Source organism: Rhodnius prolixus, unplaced genomic scaffold (genome assembly GCF_049639745.1).
Source record: "Rhodnius prolixus isolate KJV_2025 unplaced genomic scaffold, Rpr scaffold_2, whole genome shotgun sequence".
Lineage (NCBI taxonomy): Eukaryota > Metazoa > Arthropoda > Insecta > Hemiptera > Reduviidae > Rhodnius > Rhodnius prolixus.
Genome location: NW_027411592.1, coordinates 23,319,712 through 23,339,952, shown reverse-complemented (window position 1 = coordinate 23,339,952; position 20,241 = coordinate 23,319,712). Strand labels below are relative to the sequence as shown.

Below are 20,241 nucleotides of genomic sequence, written 5' to 3'. Positions count from 1 at the left end.
ATATGGCCACTCCGAAAATTTTGAAACCACTTATAAACTGTTCTAATCGAAGGTGCAGAGTCACCATAATGTTTATCAAGCTTCTCTTTAGTCTCCTGAGGCGTTTTGCCTTTCATAAAGTAGTGTTTAATCAACACACGAAATTCTTTTTCGTCCATTTTTTGAAAATCACTCGACTTCCTCGATTCAAACGAATGCCAAACACAAAGAAATAGACCGATCTGGCTGAAACTTGGTGTGTGTTCTTCCAAGAGATGCTACTAACTAAACATAACCTCGATACGCGCCAGTGGTGCTATCTCTCTGACTTTGCACGGACTTTTCAAACGACCCTCGTACATATTTAAAAACCCCTTATTTTACGAAATCTTGATAGCCTATGACCCAGCCTTCTACCACATCCACGCAGCTTTTCGAGTTAACAGTTAATAATTAAAAGCCATCAACGGTGTAGAAATATCCGAACTAATGCAAATCATTTTTATAGACGAGTTGTATGACTACTTCGCTCCAAATTACAACAAAGACAAGTATAAATCTTAGCCTGAAAACAGAATATTTCTCTTCTTCAATGAGATCGCAGCATCAAAAATAAAAATTGTTTGTGTTTCTATCAGAAGAAAACTTACAAATATACAAATCTACATAAAAATGCTCAATATAAACCATTTAATTTTGGCTTGTAATTTAGTCTCAGAAACCGGCAATAATTACATCAAATGGTAAATATAAACAATAAAGCCTGTTATTGACCTTTTTATTAATTATTCAATTTACAATTATTAATTTGTTTCATACATACATATGGTAATGGCATCCGTTGAAGTTCATTATCCATGATAATGGATTCATAACACTAACCATTTTGATTACATCCTTCCTTGTTTACAGAAACAAATTATACACATATGTATATATCAGATAATGTATTTTCCCCATATTCCCTAAATTGTAGGGTATATAATTATGCCTGGACTGGGATATAACAATAACAATAATAATGATAATTAATTAAATAATATATATGTTCGGTGCGCACTCTTCTGTCAACAATGACAGACATACGGATAGACGTGTGTCCTAGATTCAGCTATATCTTACAGTTATTACGTAATGTATAATATTCTTTATACATATGTGTGTATTTTATTAGCTATTATATTTTACTTTCTAGTCCACACTGAGACAAGGTTCACAGTATGGGACTGAACAAGACGTTTTATTGTGCAAATTTAAACGTGTGTGCTACACAGGCTTTTTGATTAATTGTTTTATGCAATCTTTCCGGGCAATATATTATTATATCTCTCTTCCTCTCAATATATATATTTTTGTATTAATTCATAAATATATTCTTTGGCGGAATGAAAAACGAATCTCTCACAACAATAAATTGAATTAGAGTATGTCCACCAAGATGGTAGTATCCATAAATGAACTGCAATAGTTCTGTGAGGATGTAGAATGAGGGATGGAACTAGAGTGTTGAGCGATATGGATGATGTTAAGCAGGTTTCTCTGCTTAGCCCCATACCATTCTTTAGTGTACTTCAGTGTGCCGCAATCACTTTCTACGCCCTGGCATTCCGTGTTGCACGCCACTAAATTCTCAAAATTTAGGGATATATTTTTCCGAAATTTTTTTTTGTTGAGAAATTAATAAACCCTTCCTCTCCATTGTCCTCAAAAGATATTTTGAAGAAGGCACCTTCGAATTAAAAGAAAATTTCCTCTCCAAGGAAGATTAAAGAAGAGGTGATAGGCGGCCGTGGAGATGAAGAAGATAATGATTCCCTCCTTCATCAGCAGTTATTCAATCGGTCAGGGAATCAACACGAAACACTTTTCGAGATGAGCGATGAAAGAGTTAAGGAATGAAATGCCGTAGACTGCCATTTCGATACCTTCCATTTATTTTTGTTTTTTTCTGTTAAATAATAACCTGTTTCTAAAAAAGAATCATGGTAACCTTTCACTTGAAAATGGCGTGGTTGGAGAACTGTGCTCTATATCATTGATTTGAACGTAGCAGTGCTCTATTTGAAGCGAAAAGTTGAATAAAAATGTTGGCCTCTGTTCATTGAATTGTCATCCTTACTTTTGAGCCTAGTACTAATTCAATAATATAGTCTCAAAATTAATTTAAACAAAAATAGTGAAAGGCCTGCTAGAAATGAGTTGTGATATGATTGAAATAGTGAAATATTTAGGAATTGTACTTACTTCTAAATTGTAATTTCACAAACACGTAACAGAGAAAGTTGCTAAGGTAAAACAGGCGTTAAATGTAGTCTGGGATGTTTTTTAGATAATAAAGATGTCAATTATGGAGCAAAAATTAAAATATGTACTTAATATAGTAATATGTCTTTCCGGTGTTTGTTGTGCTGCTGAAGTTTGGCATGGACTTTATTTTGAAGAAGTTCCATTCATTTAAATGATCTTATATTTATCATCACCATATTTAAAAATACACTGGTGTACACACACGTACGAATGCACCCATAATATTGTACTTGACATATTAATGCCCACATAATATGTGATAGTCCACAAATTTTTGCAGAAGATTTAGTGAGCAAACTATCTCTAAGTTTGTGAAGATATAAATTGAAGCTTTTCAATTAATTTAATGATTGGAATGAGAGCTTTTCAGCGGTCTGGAAATGTTTGACGTTTAAAATAGTATGATGGGTATATAAAGAGTTGAGGATCGCAATTACTCTTCAGTTTATCTCTTTTTGTTTCAACCTGAGGGCTCACTATTTGCGTCATTGTTTCTTCGGAGAGAATGCGATTGCGATGAGTGATGAAGGCTAGGATGTTGCCATCTGCGATCTGTCATTCAGTAATCATTGATGGACGTTTCTATTTCAGCTTACTCTAGATATGCTAGGATAATTGGAAGTTCTGAAGGCTTTAAACGTGTTCTGTTTAGATCAGTGGTTCCCACCCTAAAGAACTAAAATATGGTCCGCGAAACACTTAACATTTTTAAAATAATAATATATTTATTTGACATGCGGCCGCGTGTGCGGCGACGGCGTGGTGAGTGGGACGTTGAGCGAGCTTAGAGCGCCTAAAAACAAGTCCAAGAGTCGGCTAAAAGCAAATGATGATGTGCGTGTCGCTTTGAACAATCTCATCAATCCCAGGATTACCCATCTTGTAAAGAAAATGCAAGCTCAAAAAGCACATTAATATTACTGAAAACATAATCACAGCGTTAATTAAAGTTTATTTTTAAAATCTAAAAGTAGTTTACTGTGATATTGAACCTTGTGATCCCTGCTAACAACAAAAATATTGAAATGCACCCTGGTCATAAAAAGGTTGGAAACCACTGGTTTAGATGTAGCAATACTACATTTCTTAAATTTGTATTACAAAGTAAGTAGTAAAGTAAAGTAATCGCCTATTTTTTCAGGCGGGGCTTAACGTCCAACTACCATTTACTAGGTGCCGTGGACGGGGGAGAATAGCAAACAATTTGTATTACAATATTAACAGATAAAAAAAAGACAAATAGGTATGAACTATACACGACATTTTCTTCTACCAATTACCAAAGTTCTAACCTATAAATTTTCTCTAAATTCAAGGACGGAAACTGCTAAAACTTAGTAAATGTTTATATCACACCAATAAAATAACCTCCACCGACTTATTTCATTAGAACAGCCGTTCTTGATCCGGAAAATAATTTTTAATGGATAAGTAATTTTGTTTCGTATTATTTTTCCACTCTCTTCTGTCCATATTCTTATTCAAAGTTACCTTAAATCCTCTACTAACACTTCTCGTCTTCCGTTCGTTCATTTTGAACGGCCTTCATACAATTTATTCACATCCTTGCTTCCGCCCGATCTCTTTAAATCCTCTCATTTCCGGTTTGAAACCTTGTAATTTATTATTCTGTTGCGATACACCAAATCCATTTTTGGATGTACGAAGTAAAATGGGACTATTCAAAGATTATTGTGACGTCAAGACTGAATGACTGCGAGGTTATTTGAAAGATTTAGGCAAAGTTGAGATAACTGATGGCACTAAAAGCAATTCTCCAGTAAAAAAAAATCTCAAATCTCTAAGTATCGTTTCACTTTCCTCTACAGTGTATTCTCTAAAGATTTGCAAGTTTGGTCTTCAGAGATTTACAAGGACTCTGAGAGATCTTCAAGCAAGTTTGAAGAACATTAGTTTACAAGAAATGCAACTATTTGGACTAATGGAAAAGGGTTTTGGGAATTGTGCCTGGAGTGTACTGAGGGCCAATTTAATTAAGTCGATCGCTCATCGAAAGAGGATTACGTTTTCCTTAAGTTGTTGTCGCCATTATCTCTGTTATTAAACATGAAGGTACTTTTAGAGAACTTGAAATTAAACAAATGTCATAATTTTTATCAAATTTTAAATAAATTCTATAATATCTCCATTCCTTTTCAAATAATATTCTATCAAATCTCTTAAAATATTCGACTATTTATGCTCTTCAAATCGATATTGTAAGGAATGCATCTTGATATAAAAACACTTGGTGAAAACGTGAAAGTTTTTTGTGTTAATACGAAAAAACTAAAAAAGAAAATAATAAAGGTTACAGAAAACAGTTTTCTGTTTACACCCCATGTCATGTTTTATGTTTTCATGTTTTCTCCACGTTTTTGATATAATGGTGCATTTGGTGCTGTCATCTATTGAAATATCTATAAGTGGAGCATATTGCCGCAAATTAGCTGCCGAATCATCTTGCCTAAGGCCATTTTATCTGGTTCACTTTAAATAGAATAGAATCTCAATCTAATAGATAGCTGAAGAGAGAATGATCAGCTTCGTAGATTCTTGTGGAATATTGGTCACAGTTTTTGGAGACTGAATCCATTGATCCAAATGGAGGAAAAATTATTGTCAACTTCAATCAAAAATATAAAAAAAAAAATGACTGTAGGAGTGCCTTTGGTGGTTGTAAAATTTTCTTAAGTGGCCCCCTATCAATTCTTAATTTTATGGAATAATCAAAATATTCAACAACTTTCTATTTGTGAGTTTCAATTTTAAATAATTAATTAGTTTTCTTTTAAAGTGGGAAAATTGCGTAGATGTATAATACATTTTTTGCGCTGTATAATTGCTTTATATGTATGTGTTAACAGAAAAAAAAGGTAAAGTAATGCCTAAAGTTCTTCAGCAAGTCTTTACGTCCAACTACCAAATTAGGTGAAGTGGAATTGACGACTAGTAAACCTTCTTCACTATAAAAAGAAAAGTAAAGTAATCGCCTTTTTTTTTTCAGGCGGGGCTTAACGTCCAACTACCAATTAGGTAGTAAACAACTAGCAAACATACTTTACTGTAAATTTCTTTTATAAACCATTAAATAAAATCCAAGGCCTAAGACCGGGAATCGAACCCAGAACCTCAATGCATATTAGCTTTGCAGGTCTCGCCTCTAACCGCTCGGCTACTGTGGCGCCTCTTCTTCACTATAAATTCTAATTAAATAAAATCCAAAGCCTAGACCGGGAATCGAACCCACTAAACCAACAATACATATTAGCTTTGCAGGCTTCGCTTCCAACCGTTCGGCTACCGTGGTGCCTCATTACAACAGAGAAATGGAGTAATTACAAGAACACATTACTTTAAAGAGTGACATTGGCACAAAAAAACAGACTATAAATAATCGGACGTCGCTCTATTATTGTTGGATAAAGCAGATAATTTTGATTTTCGTCGATCATACCAGCCACAATTCTTCTATCTGGTGAAATACTTCTTTTGAACTTTCTCTTCGATAATTCCTTTAAGACTTATTACATCCACTGTACGTATATATGTACATCATCTAAATGTGATACATGTTTCACAGATTGTACTTTGACTCCTCTAGGATTCAGTGTCAGAGAGGAGAATTAAGACGTGCAAAAAATAGAACATGGTAAGAACATGGAAGCTAGTTGATTAGAAAGTCATATGAACAGCTCAGTTCAAGCGGATGGTACAATGAGCCTCTATGGTAAACGAGACTTCCGCAGTTCTAATAAACAGGTCTTGCAGAGTCCCAGTTCGTCACCTCATAAATTTATTTTAAATTTCTTGGATAATAAGTAAAGTAGAATTAAACCGCCTTCTAATTCCCCTAATTCAGTTTTTTTTAAGTACGCCTAAAATAATTTTTTGATCTCTTTTACAAATACAAAAAGTTGTTCGCTAAAGTTCACTTCAGGTGTATTTTTTATATAAAATAAAGTTGCAACTTTTCAACAAAAATCTTATCGTTCTGTTAAACGACTTCCTTAAAACTTAGTAATAAAGTAATGCGTTCTTTTTTAATTAAAACAATTTGCAATTAACATAAAGAGATTAGATCAAAAAGCAAAGATCGTGTAGATAATTTTGTTTTCTGAGAGATTTGAGATAAGGTGTTCGGTCATTTGGAAATAAGGAAGAAAAACTCTGAGACGAGAACTATGATTTTGTGTAGAGATAAAGAATATGCCGGACAATGTATCAGATTAAAACATATATCTATTTTATAACTGAATTATTCATATTGCTCAAAAACAGAGGACACTTAGCTCGAGATAGGCATCAATGATGACCAGTATAGAGTTACCTTGTCCAAATTACGATGTTGGCCATGCCATTGAAGAAGCATTGTACCAAGACCAGCCTCTGAAATTGAATATTGTGAACTGCCACAATCCAACCACATACTTAAGCAAAGAAATGCACTTAAGTCTTCTGATCTGGGCCAAGAACACTTGCATTTATAAATGGAACAATCTTCGATCAAAAGTTGATCTTAGAAAAAACCTACAATGTAACCCGTGTAGCAAGTCTTTAGGCTGTTTTGTTTGCAACTATTCTCTAAGCGAATTCAAGATAAGATTCCTTAATACAGGCATTTTAAGGTAACAGTCTCAGAGAGCTCATCACCCAGTACATAAAGTGAACAAACAACTTTTTGTAATTGTAACAAATTTCAAAAAATTATTATTTTAGGGCGTACTTAGATGTTACCTTGGCCTGGATTCGCTCTCTACAATAACCTATTAAAAAATACAATAATAAGTAATAATCGCGTAAAGAGACTTGAAAGCCTCAGCAAGTGTTTCACATCCCTCTGAAATGGTTGCTTACATAGTGTCAGTTTAATTTGATTTCTATCAGGCTCAAATACTAAACGATTACCAAACAATTGTCAAAATACTTACGTATTTCCTGGTTGCCAATACAAACTGAGAACTACTCAGCTTAAGTTGCGTGATTTTTCATATTTTAAGCACCCGTTTTGTTCAATCCATTGCCATGGAAAAAAAGGAGGCCAAGGTGATTTCTAAGAAAGGAAGCTACAGTAGTTCTGGGATTTGCGAAGTATTGCTGAGTCATAGTTCAGTTTGTACTGAGAGAGATTTCCGGGTTATGGAGATTTTCAGCAGCGTAAAACTTGCACAAGAGTTTCAGCAACAAATTGGAATAAAATTAATCTATATTTCAATTAAAACAATAAAGTTACTGTTACAAATTATTGCTAATAGAAATTTGAAAGTTTCTAGTTCTAATAGATTGTGTGACCTTAGTTGTAATAGTGCTACTGAAACAATTTAAATTTGTTTGTTGAAAAAATTGCTAAGCTATTGTATAATTAGTTAAAATAATAAAGGTAATTATCTGTAGATCTTCTAGATGGCAACAGCAGCCATAACATGGAATAAATAAGTATAATGGAAACAAGGTAATTACTTTCTTACATCTATTAAAGTCTTGTTCCAGACCTTTCTGACAAGACCCTCACACCGGCCACTCTGTTAATGAAACACCAAATAAACAAATTAATTTACGGGTTTATATCTAACTTTAGGCTTTCTTGCTATGATCGATCATGAAAGCTCAAAGAAATTAGAACAAAAAGAAAACTTAGAATGAAAGGAGTGTGGCCATAAAGTAGAATGCACTTCTATTTCTAATAACTAAAAACTTAGCAACCAAAGGTTAAATAAAGATTTTATTAACTTTTAAGAATAGTTATTTTGTAAAGTTAATAAATAAATTAAATAATAATAAAAAGAGAACGAGTGGCCCCTTAGATTTTTTTCTTCCTAGGAGCTTCTTACAGCCCACTATCCGGTGATACGACAGTATTGTCTGTAACGACAGAACACTGTCTGGAGACCAGCAGAGCACTAAGAAGAGCGCCAAGGATCTCAGATGTTGACGCGCCATGTGTTAAACAAAAAAAAAAATAATAACAATAAGAGAACGGATTAGCTCCTGGGTTAGTGCACTGGATACCCATGCGGAGATCCCGAGTTCTGATCCAGCTACCGGCTCTTAGATTTCCTTTTAGTAGAGAACATTGTTCAAAGGTCGGCAAGAAAATAATAATTAGAAATGAGATTACCTCTTAGTACACTGATCAAAGATACAAAACTGCTTTTACCCAGTTGGTACCCAAGGCACAATTTAAGAATTAAAAATGTGTTTAGCAAATAGTAGAAAGTGACACCCCTTAAATTCATCCGCCAATACCTCTCAGCTTTCTATTACCGCTTAAAGATAAGTTTTTCCAGATAAGATCTTTTTTGCCGTTTAGTATAGAGCAGGGGTCGGCAACCTATTTTAAGTAGAGAGTCATTTTTCCTTAAATAATTTTAATAATTCTTACCAAGAGCCGCAAGGATGATAGTGTAAATATCTTTATAGAACATTTGTATTCGCAAATTATTATTTTATCTCAGTAGCATTTAAATTTTTTTTTTTTTTTATGATTTAGGGCGCGTCAACATCTTAGGTTATTGGCGCCCGGAGCTTTTTTCAGTGCACTGCCGGCCTCCGGACAGTGTTCTCTCGTTACAGACAACACTGTACATCACCGGACAGTGAGCTGTAAGAAGCTCCTAGGAAGAGAAAATCTAAGGGTCAGCTGCTGGATTCGAACCCGGGACCTCCGCGTGGGAGTCCAGTATGCTAACCTCATAGCTAATCCCTTCCCTAGTAGCATTTAAATGTTTTATATATTTATTTTCACATATTGCAAAGTAAATAAACAAATAAATAATAACTTAACGAATGAAAAGGCGGCAGTCTTACAATATAAATCAAGCACTTTATTTTGATATTGTATAATTCTATTCAATTTCGAACCTATCACTTTAAAATTATTTTTGAAAAAAAACCTTTAATAAATGGAATTAAATTCAATAAAATTAAACTATACAATGTATTTTGGGCAGGCTGAAAAGCCGCACAATTTGAATAAAAGAGCCGCTTGCGGCTCGCGAGTCGCGGGTTGCCGACCCCTGTTATAGAACGATCTTTGTAGATGTGACCACCAATCGTTTTGCTGCTCTGGTCACAATTATTTGCCGATGGTCGCGTTTCGCAAAGTAGCGATATAACAAAAAGAATCGTGATAAAATATACAGGTCCTGGATTATCCTTGGGATCCAGGTTTTTTTTTTTTTCATCCAGTCTATCGTGCACTATCGTAACCTCAGGAACCTAAGATTTCATGAGATAGTCGATCGATTCGAGATACTTATTCCCACTTGTCGAGCTTATTCTTTATTAACTATATCTGCTCACCTTAAAACTTTCGGTTATTCTTTTATCCAGTTACGTATCTACTTCCTAATTCTCTTCTACATTTATCTGCTAACACTCTGCCCTCCGGCTGAATACTAATCTTTAAATATAAATACTGAACATTAGTAAAAATTCAATTTACTTTTTATTATTTCCATATCACTTAATATAGCGCGGCTCCAGATCCAAACCTTTGCTATTATCCTGCTTCTTGAAGTTCTTCACTTCCAACAGATTTTAGCAGGCTTTTTTTTTGTTTTTCCTCAGCAATTAAGAAGGTTTACACAAATAGCCTGTTCTGATAAACATCGCGGTTTTTCCACCATCTTACGTTAAATAAGTACACACTTTTTTCCTCCATTTTTTGCAAATAAGTTTAGAACACATCATTGTTCCTAGAATTTCACTTGTCAAGAACGCTATAAACTATAAAGCGATTATAAAGCATAAACTGAATGATTCTACTTTTTTCATTTCATGCATTTGTAGGCAGAAATAAATAAGTTTTTTTTTTTAATGTTTATTGGATTATTGTTTAATTATTACCAGTCATGTATAGTCATGAAGTGACAGTAATTTTCTGAGAAGTGAATTATGAATACTAATGTCTTTATTATTTTACATTACATTTCCTTATTAATTATACTCAGATTTGGAGATTCAAATGTAATTTATTAAGATTGAGTAGGAAATACAGAGAAACATCTACACACTAAAGCAGAGATATTCTTTTCCGACATATTTAAACAAGGCTAATGTAGTAACCAATCTAGATTACGGATTTTAACTGATTATAGTATTTCACATTAATATTAATTAATTATCATCGCCATTCTTTTCAAATGGAATAAAAAACTATGAAAGCGCATTAATGCCTTTTAGTAATTTATCATGCTCCCATAATGCCAAGGTAAGTACTAAATGAACTATCAGACGACTGCCTACCTTTCCGCAAAGAGGTAGATTGAAGTTGATAGGCTGGATTTCCGTTTTATGCTTTACAAATAGTTCGAACTGACAATATATTTTGCTTAGTTTTATATTGTTAGACTATTCGTGCAGCTGGGCGAGGTGTTCACTAACTTGTCCTTATTTATGTACGTAACCATTGCATTTTACTTTTGTAACATATAATGGACGACACGATTACGAACGAAACTTCAGGGTGCCTGTTCAATCACATCCTGCACCAGGAGGAAGTCGTTTCTACCTTTCGTACCGAACGGTTTGTGAGGAAAACAGATTATCATTCTTCATTTTTCACTATATTGGAATTTACTATATTATAAGTGATAAACTTGTTTTTGAACTTCGTAATGTAACATTAAAAACACATTCCCAAAATTTAGTATGTACTAACAATCACGAAGCGGATGTAGGCGTAGCAGAAATTAAGCGTTTGTAATTTAAAAAGTAACAGCTGTCAGTTCGAATCCTGGAGAAGCTACTTTTTATTTATTAGAAAAAGTTTTAATAGAAAGCATCAGCTTCCGCCCGCATCTCCGATACCTAATCTCGAGAAAAACAGGCGATTACTTCACTTTTACAGATTCCTGCAGAACCTAGAGAGTTAAATGTGCGCGAAACCCTTGAATGACACACTGGAATTTCCTAGTTTCTAAAATTATGTTCCCGTATTTCGGATAACAATAAAAGTGTCTTAGTTTTTTTGTCAAACCCGGAAATCTTTTATGTTTTGACCCCTCGTGTTGGGTGTCCGTCTTAAAATCTGGTTTTTCTGTATAACATATACAGAATATAGGTACCGATTTCTGCCCCTATCAGTGAATAGTTTTGCTAGGTAAGATGGACATTTTACTGCATATTTTGATGATGACATTTCGGCTACCGATGATCGTACATAAGAGTGCCAAAAAATTAGGTAAAAAGAAGAAGACGAATCTTCAAGACTATACCCAATAAGCCAGAATTTAAAAGGAGTATTAAACGTTTCAAGAGTATTTATTTTTGAATAGTCCGTTATGAGGGATCAAGAAGAGTAGTGTGTCCATTAGACAGGTCCCATAGTTGGAAAGAAAGAGGTACCTGGGAGTACTTCATAATTGCATGTGTCTAATCTCAGAATAGCGAACGATGTGATCAATTCACACGATGTCAATCTGCCTCAACGGTAATTTTTTAAATTTATTTCATTTCATCTTCTTTTTGTTTTGATTTATATTTCATAAGTTAGTTAACAATAACAATTTCTTTTGTAGAATTATGTTTGATACCATTTTGTCGTTCAGGAATTGGTATTCTCTTTCAGCAGGCTGGGGTAATTTCATTTCTTTTCGTTTTGTGCTTGTGTTCGTTTAACCTCTTCGTTTAACGTCTATGTCTGAGAGAGAAACAACTTTATACGTTACAAAAATGAAGAAGATACGGCCAAACTTACATTAGATAGATATAGAGCGAATTGATCACTATGATATCATTAATAACAATAAAATGGATGGTCAACATTAATTAGGATAATAATGTCTTCAAAAATTTAACGGGTAGATCGAAATATCGCTTAATTTTCAATATCATTTTCGATCACTTGTTTGTGGTCGTTGTTTTGAAAGGGCGCAGTGGGTTCCTGCTAGAAAATGAGCTTTGATGCGTAGACATTCCTTAAAGGAAATGTTCATCTCTTTTCTACTAATTCTAAGTTAGCAGCTCTAACTTGTGCCAACTTAATACTACATACGTAAATAGAAAATCGTATACATAATTTTTGAAACATTGTTAATCGGCAGCTCCGGTACTTTGCCTTCTGACCTGCGCTCCGCTTAGAAAGAACTCTTTATTTTAAGGAAACAACCATAGTGTGTATAGAAGGGGCTGTTGTATAGGCGGTTATTTAATAATATTTAATAATACGGTTATATCATGTGATCCAAGTTATCTCATATGGAACAAACGCAACAAAGGATTCCTGCCCAAAACTGAAAATGTTTTATAATTACGTCAGTTACTGAACATGTAAACATTTCCTATTAACATGGTAAACTTGCCATTCTAATCAGCTGTGCTTAATTAGTAAGCAAAAGTTGAGACTGTCTAAAATAACCATATTGTTTGTGTCAAATATGTTAATATCTAGAAAATCAATAATTAATGATCATGACGTCAGATAATTAGTTTCAAAAGGACAAAATATAAACAACATAAATGAAAAGTAGAAAAGCTGTTAATTTGTAATTATTAGAGGAAATAATTAGGAATGTAAAACATGAATGGCCTTGTGCGCGTATGAATTAATATATTCTTCGGCAGCTGATTCAAAGATGCCTCTTCATAGTCGCCAACGATGACAACTACGTTTTGTGGCCCCCCAAACATACGAAAAATGTTCCTTGATTAAAGCATATTTTCAGATCAAAGTCAGAACTAGCTAATGGCTTCAGCACAACAGATTAGTTAATGAAGCTATTATTAGCACTTGTGCAAATCCGAGATAGTTCGTGTATTCAAATTAAAATTCATAATAGAACTTCGCACTTTTAGTATCGACAGTAATAAAAAGCTCTTAATCGTTGAAAATAAAAAAATTATTCCCGGTAAAGAAGAAGGATTTAAAACAAAAATAAAATTACAGTTAACAATTACGACTTTCTCCAACTGCAAATCTCGAGGTTCTAACTTAATACGTCATCCACCAAATAAAAATATATATTACATCAAAATGGCATTTTCAACCTACTTTTCAAAACTCTTCTGATTGGTCTAAAATACATTTTTCTAGCAAAATTATAAAAAAAAAAAGTTATTGTATGCTGTAAAGTGATGTGCAGCTGATTCTGATCTAGATTAACAGATAATCCTAAGAGCATGTTTCCAAAAAGTCTTAGAAAGGTGGAAAATCCATTCAGTGAAGTCGAAGTTCTAGTTTAGAATATTCTTAAAACTGGAATTTTTAGCAACTTATTTAACGCTCCTCTATAATATACAGGGTGTATACGGAGGAGTGGTCGAAACTTCAGGAGGTGATTCAACAGCTCAAATGCAACAAAAAATATTCTATTCACTTTGGCCCGATTCTCAATAGTGTCCAAGATATTTGCATTTTTAACTTTTCCGACGATATTCGCGTTTTTCACCATAAAAACGGCCATAACTTTTCTATCCTTTATCCTACAACAAATCTGCTTATTCCAAACGAAAGAGCATTAAATTTACTATAAATGTGCTTGGTACAAAGCCTCAAAACAATTCTTATAACAATGAAATCTTTACTTAGTAATGAAAAGTCAGTTCGCAAAATCCCAGTTTTCTGCATTTACACCCCTCTGTTCGGGGTAGGGTTTTATTAAAAACCAAAAAAATCCATATGATCTTGGAGCTCAATAAATGCGCAACTTTTTCTGAAATTATGTGATTCCTTGATTCATTAACCATTGAAAAAATGCAGTTGAAAATTTTAACAAAAATCATCGAAAACGAAATTTTTAGACATTCAAGTAAAGATTTCATTGTTATAAGAATTATTTTGAGGCTGTGTACCAAACAAATTTATAGTAAATTTAATGCTCTTTCGTTTGGAATAAGCAGATTTGTTGTAGGATAAAGGATAGAAAAGTTACGGCCGTTTTTATGGTGAAAAACGGAATATCGTCGGAAAAGTTAAAAATGCAAATATCTTGGACGCATTTGAGCTGTTGAATCACCTCCCGAAGTTTCGACCACTCCTCCGTATACACTCTGTATAACACAAAATGCACAGTACGGTGAAATTAGAGTTAAGTCTACCTTCTCTTGTCTTCAAGAAGTCCCCTTAAGTGATTTCTTTCTGGAACAATGTTACAAATTAAAGTGTTAAGAAAATCATTGTATTTTAAACCCATGTTTCATAATCACTATATTTCTAAATTTATGGGCTGTACATATCCTTAATCCGGAAAAATCGTAAATAGGACACAATATTTTTACTGAATAAAAACTAAACGGATATAAACGTTTTTCTAGACGGATATAAACGTTTTATCAGTTGCAAAGGCTAAGGTAATTACACATGCAAAAGACAAACGTCTTCAAATATTCATGTTATTTACTTTATGTTATTTCGGAATATAATTAACTACGAAACTGCGGAAAGTTTTTTAGTGGACCTAGTCTTTCATGACTGCGAGCTTACCCACTGTTCAAACCGAGGGAGTTTGTTGGTCCTCTTTGCCTCCCACTGCTCAGAATCTAATATCCTTTTCAAAACTAAGATATACCAAAACCACCGCGTCTTTATCCCTCTTCTGATAGTCAAACAAACCTATCCGTCCCGATTATTCTCTGGTACCCAATGTTTTGTCCCCAATTAGCAATCTAGTTCTGTAAGTTGAGTATTCCGAATAAATTTACTAGAATAAATACTATTATAATTAATGAAATAAAACAGTTTTTGGCGATGCCGAATGGGTTAGAGGCGCTGACTGCAAAACTGAGATTTATTGTGACACTAAGTTCAATTCCCGTCTTGGCCTTCGATTTTATTTAAAAAGAAATTTAAGTTTGTGGATTGTTTTAAAAAACTGTATAGTGTATGCAAAAAGCTAAACCCGTATAGGCCTTCCATTTCAAACATCAGATTTCCGAATATCGTTTCAACACGATTATTTAAATCGTTCAATCTTCTGTTTTTCTTTTGTTATACAAATTTTTACTTTACAGTCTACAAACGTGCAAAGAAAATTTCTTTTTACCTTATTAAATAATTTTAAGGCCAAGAGTAGGGGAATCTAACCTAAAACTACAGTAAATCTTAGCTTAAACCTTGTTAAATATAAATAATGAAGCATAATTTATCCCCTGGGTTTTAGGAACAGACTAAAAAACAAAAACCAAGTAGATATTTAAAAAAATAACCTAGTATATCAATGTTGAAAAGAAGACTTTTAGTTTAAAAAATAATTAAAAAATATTAGCTTTTTAGAAATGGAAACATACAAAACACAAAAGGGAAACTGAAGATGGATCTGTTTGTTGAAAACGTTTTAAGATATTTAGGAAGTTTAGGTAAAAAGAAGAAATAATGAAAACAAAAATTAAAGAGATAATGAACGTTCTTGGGTTTTTATTATAGACATTGCACTAATAATAATAATATTAAAAATTACAATCAAGTCTGTTAGCGATCTGCCAAAGACCTCGTTACTTAAGACAGAAGAAATTAAAGCCTGTGTGGTAAAAAGAAAAACTTGTGTTGCTTCAATTAAGCAAGCTTTATCAATTGAACGCATCAACACGATATGGATTCAGCAAGAAAGGCAAGAACAATAGCTAACGTTTCCTCAAATTCTTCCTCTGCTCCATACTTCTAGACGAGCACTCGCCTATTTAAAATAGATAATTTATTTTTAGTTTAGACAAACACAAGAAACTGGTAATGTTTCTTTACAAGGACTTTTTTAAGTGACGTCCTCCAACTAACCGGACATTACGAAGAGAATCTGGTATTTCTCTTCTCTTATCTCTTTCTCTGTTTCCGTTAAATAAATAAATAAATCTACGTCATTTATAAAATACTGAAGTAATAAACATGTCTTTTATTAAATATTATATTATATTACATTCAATGTGTGTTAATAATGTGTAAATGATTAATATTGATGCTGTAGAAGAAACGTGGCGCTAACAGCTGAAAACAGAAATGATCATTCAAGAGGAATCAACCTGCATTTTATTGTTTCCTAAGTAAATATTTACTAATACATAAATAAATAAATTAAAATAAAATGAATTAATCTACGAACCAATTTATATTGTGTGTTCTTTTATTAAAATAAATTGGTGATTATCATTTTAACCAGGCCTAAATTTATTCACTATTTTAATACAACACGAACTTCGCAGTCGTGAATTCCAGATAAATACGAGGGTCGTTTGAAAAGTCCGTGCAAAGTCAGAGAGATAGCACTACTGGCGCGTATCGATGTTATGTTTAGTTAGTAGCATCTCTTGGAAGAACACACACCAAGTTTCAGCCAGATCGGTCTATTTCTTTGTGTTTGGCATTCGTTTGAATCGAGGAAGTCGAGTGATTTTCAAAAAATGGACGAAAAAGAATTTCGTGTGTTGATTAAACACTACTTTATGAAAGGCAAAACGCCTCAGGAGACTAAAGAGAAGCTTGATAAACATTATGGTGACTCTGCACCTTCGATTAGAACAGTTTATAAGTGGTTTCAAAATTTTCGGAGTGGCCATATGGGCACAAGTGACGCTGAACGTTCTGGACGCCCTGTTGAGGTTACTACTCCAGAAATCATTGATAAAATCCATGATATGGTGATGGATGACAGAAGAGTGAAGGTGCGTGATAGCGTCGTTTCGTCACTGTGGATGAAACATTGATACATCACTACACTCCTGAGACCAAAGAACAATCTAAACAATGGGTTACCAAGGGGGAATCAGCGCCAAAAAAGGCGAAGACCGTTCCTTCGGCCGGAAAGATTATGGCGACTGTCTTTTGGGATTCGCAAGGAATAATCCTCATCGACTATCTGGAAAAGGGTAAAACTATTGCAGGTGCATATTATTCATCGCAAGAAAAACGCCCACGATTGGCCCACAAAATAGTCCTTTTCCATCACGACAACGCACCAGCTCACACCTCAGCAGTTGTGGTCGCAAAATTAATGGAAATAGGGTTCCAACTCGTTTCACATCCCCCCTATTCTCCAGACTTGGCTCCCTCGGACTACTATTTGTTCCCCAATATGAAGAAATGGCCGGCGGGAAAAAGATTTTATTCAAACGAGGAGGTGATTGCAGAAACGAATGGCTATTTTTCAGACTTGGACAAATCCTATTATTCGGAAGGGATCAACAAACTAGAGCAGTGTTGGACAAAGTGTATAAGCCTAAAAGGGGACTATGTTGAAAAATAAAAAAGGTTTACCCCAAAAAATTAAGTAGTTTTTATTTTTGCACGGACTTTTCAAACGACCCTCGTATTTGCACGTCAATAAACTCTAACAAGGAAGTGTCACGATCTGGTAGAGGGTTCCTCTAAATTGATTTTTTTTTCTAGAATCTCCTCATATTATTCTGTCACTGAATGATTAAAATGAAAAAGAGGTTTTAGAAAACTCTGATTTGAGAAAATTACAGCGTCTAACTTTAAGAAGAAGAGTGGGGGTACTTAACATGGGCAATGGCCGAGAGAAAGTTTCATCTTCAATTTCTCTTACAGAACTATAATAAGAGAATTTGCGTTTACACAGGAGGTATTTGCTTTGAAATACCATGAGTTCGAAAAAGTGGTTTTTAGAAAATTGCATCTACGAGCGGTAAGTCTGTCTGTATCCCTCCGTAACTCAAAAACGAAATTTGAAATTAAATATTTTGCTTATATACAGGATACTAAGATTTGTCAAGGGCAAAATCGGACAACCGGCTGTACCCCTGAAATGTTTCAGGATTTTTAGGATTTTCTATAAAACGGCAAATGCGTGGTTATTTAAAATCCTTGTTAGTGAATACAACTTGTATCTTGGGTGCTGTTCAGAGGAATGAATTGCATTGTTAAATTCCAGTTTAACGAAAAATTACACAACCGTATGTGTTCATTACTCAATGGATTTTTAACTTTATCGAAAATGACTACTTTACAGTTTTGCAAACTACTTGTATACATACTTTATACATTGATTGCTAAATTTTTCTTTTAAATTTTATTTATTTTTCTATAAAAATATGTTTATGGCAGTTCTCAGGGAATATTTCGGTTTCACAAAGTAATATTGGTGATAATTAATTATGTCCCACATGTTTGGAATTTGAAGAATATTTAGGAGTTAGAACCTTAGGAATATTGGGTTCACACTTCGGTATTAACAAGATTAGGTGAGTGCAAGCCGACCACAATCTGGATAGATCGCCAAAAAAAAGATAATTGCCAACTTTTCTTCAAATAAAATCTCAAAACGAGCACTCTACAAAATCCTGTGATGATTCTATCAAAATCCTGAGAACATTGTTTTGAATTCTTACCTTCAAAACTAAAAATGGAATCTACTAAAAAGTTTACGCAAAGTTAACCAGCATAAATCAATCGCAAACAAAAGTTTTGTTTCTGCAAGATAGCGCTCGGCCATTTTACTTTAAAATTGAATAACTCAATGAGCTCTGCCATTGGGACAGACTAATCTTCGTGGCTTCTTACTTTGGTGTACTTACTGGATGTCGAAACTAGGGCGCGGCAGAGTTTCGATCCAAGTTGAATGTAAAAGTTAGGAATTCAACAGATAGTAGATCAATCGGTAACATTAGGGTCTATTTGGTACATAACCAGAAAAGCGTGTTTGACGTGCATACACCTCAAAGCAATTCTCTATTACGGTGCGTTTGACGAGTATACACGTTGTGAAAAATATAAAATTGCCATTAACTATAAAAATAGGAAATTTTAATAAAATACAATAAGAATATTATTTGGTGGGATGTTTCCTTTATCTTACCAATAGAACTGCCAAGTATTTTATACGGAGGGGGTGGAGGGAGTCAGCCAAATGATAAGTGGTTGGTACATGTTTGGTCTCCGCCACTGCGACCCCTTTGGATCTATTGTGGTTCCCCTCACTCTAAAGCTCACCCTCCAGACCTGTCCTTTTGATCAGACTCCTAATACTGGAGAGCGGCTCTAGGGTAAAGCTCACAGACCTTGGTTTTTCCTCCCCGAGATGCAGTGACTATTAAGACATTGTAAACTTTTGGTTGTTTTGCCCTGCGACATGTATACACGTCATTGATTTTAATTCCGCACAATGTGGTTTTTTTTTAAAACTAAATTCCACGCTTAACTGGTTAAGGAAGTTAATTAAATTTGAAAAAACAAAATAAATGATCGAAAATGACTCTTACTACTTTGAGTTCTCCATATCCTACTTTGTGGAGACTGTCTCTTATGAAACAATCATATTCAAGCTTACAATCACGTTTCCGTATGTTGGAGATTTAGAATGGCGGAGAAGAAAAAATGAAAATAAAAGACAAGCAAAGAAAGATAATAAAGGAAATCGTGTAACATCCGTAGATTTCGTTACTCGTCTCTTACAGCTGTAAGAGAAAATAACGTTTTCTCTATTTAGCTCATTCAAGGGAATTCTGAATAAAGAAAAAAAATAATAGAGATATTCAGTTAGTACTTCGATTGTCATGAACATAACGCAAGATAATATCGTTGTCAGTTAAACGTGTTAGTCCATTTTTGGGATTCGTTAGACCTCACTCATCCCTGAAATCCATTATCTGGAAATCAAATGGTTGATGAGAGTTGTTATTTCTCGCATACATTTTTGTATAATTCATGTTGTCTAGAAACTTATGTTTGGCAACATTTTTCGATAACTGAAGTATGATGTTATTCTTCATTCAACGTTGCGGTAGTTGCGGTCCCTTTAAAAATTAACATTTTTTGTTAGGTAAATTCTAATTTTTAAAGAATCATTAAGTCAATTTAACAGCAAGAATTGGTATTAAAAGACAAAACTCGTGAGTGGTTCACATTAGATTGTATTGTAGGCAAATTTGTGAATTCCTTGCTGCCAAAAAATTTATTAATTAGATATGAAATCATTAAAAGTAGGAAACCAGTGTTACGAAACTCTTGTGATTCACTCTTCATGATATTTTGAATTAGCCAATGCGGTTTATGTAATGACATTTACA

The 20,241-nt window shown here is 33.8% G+C and overlaps 1 protein-coding gene across 3 annotated transcripts in view; it reads right to left on the bottom strand.

Moving 5' to 3' along the window:
- LOC141450482 (very long chain fatty acid elongase AAEL008004-like) overlaps positions 1-20,241 on the bottom strand; it is a 194,104-nt gene that overhangs the window by 55,734 nt on the left and 118,129 nt on the right. Inside the window, exon 1 of one of the 3 annotated variants that reach the window (XM_074120980.1) lies at positions 14,326-14,343. The exons of the other annotated variants lie outside the window; for them this stretch is intronic. The gene's annotated coding sequence lies outside the window, so the exon portion shown is untranslated. Of the gene's footprint in view, positions 1-14,325; positions 14,344-20,241 lie in introns of those variants that run through there. 3 annotated transcript variants of the gene reach the window in all.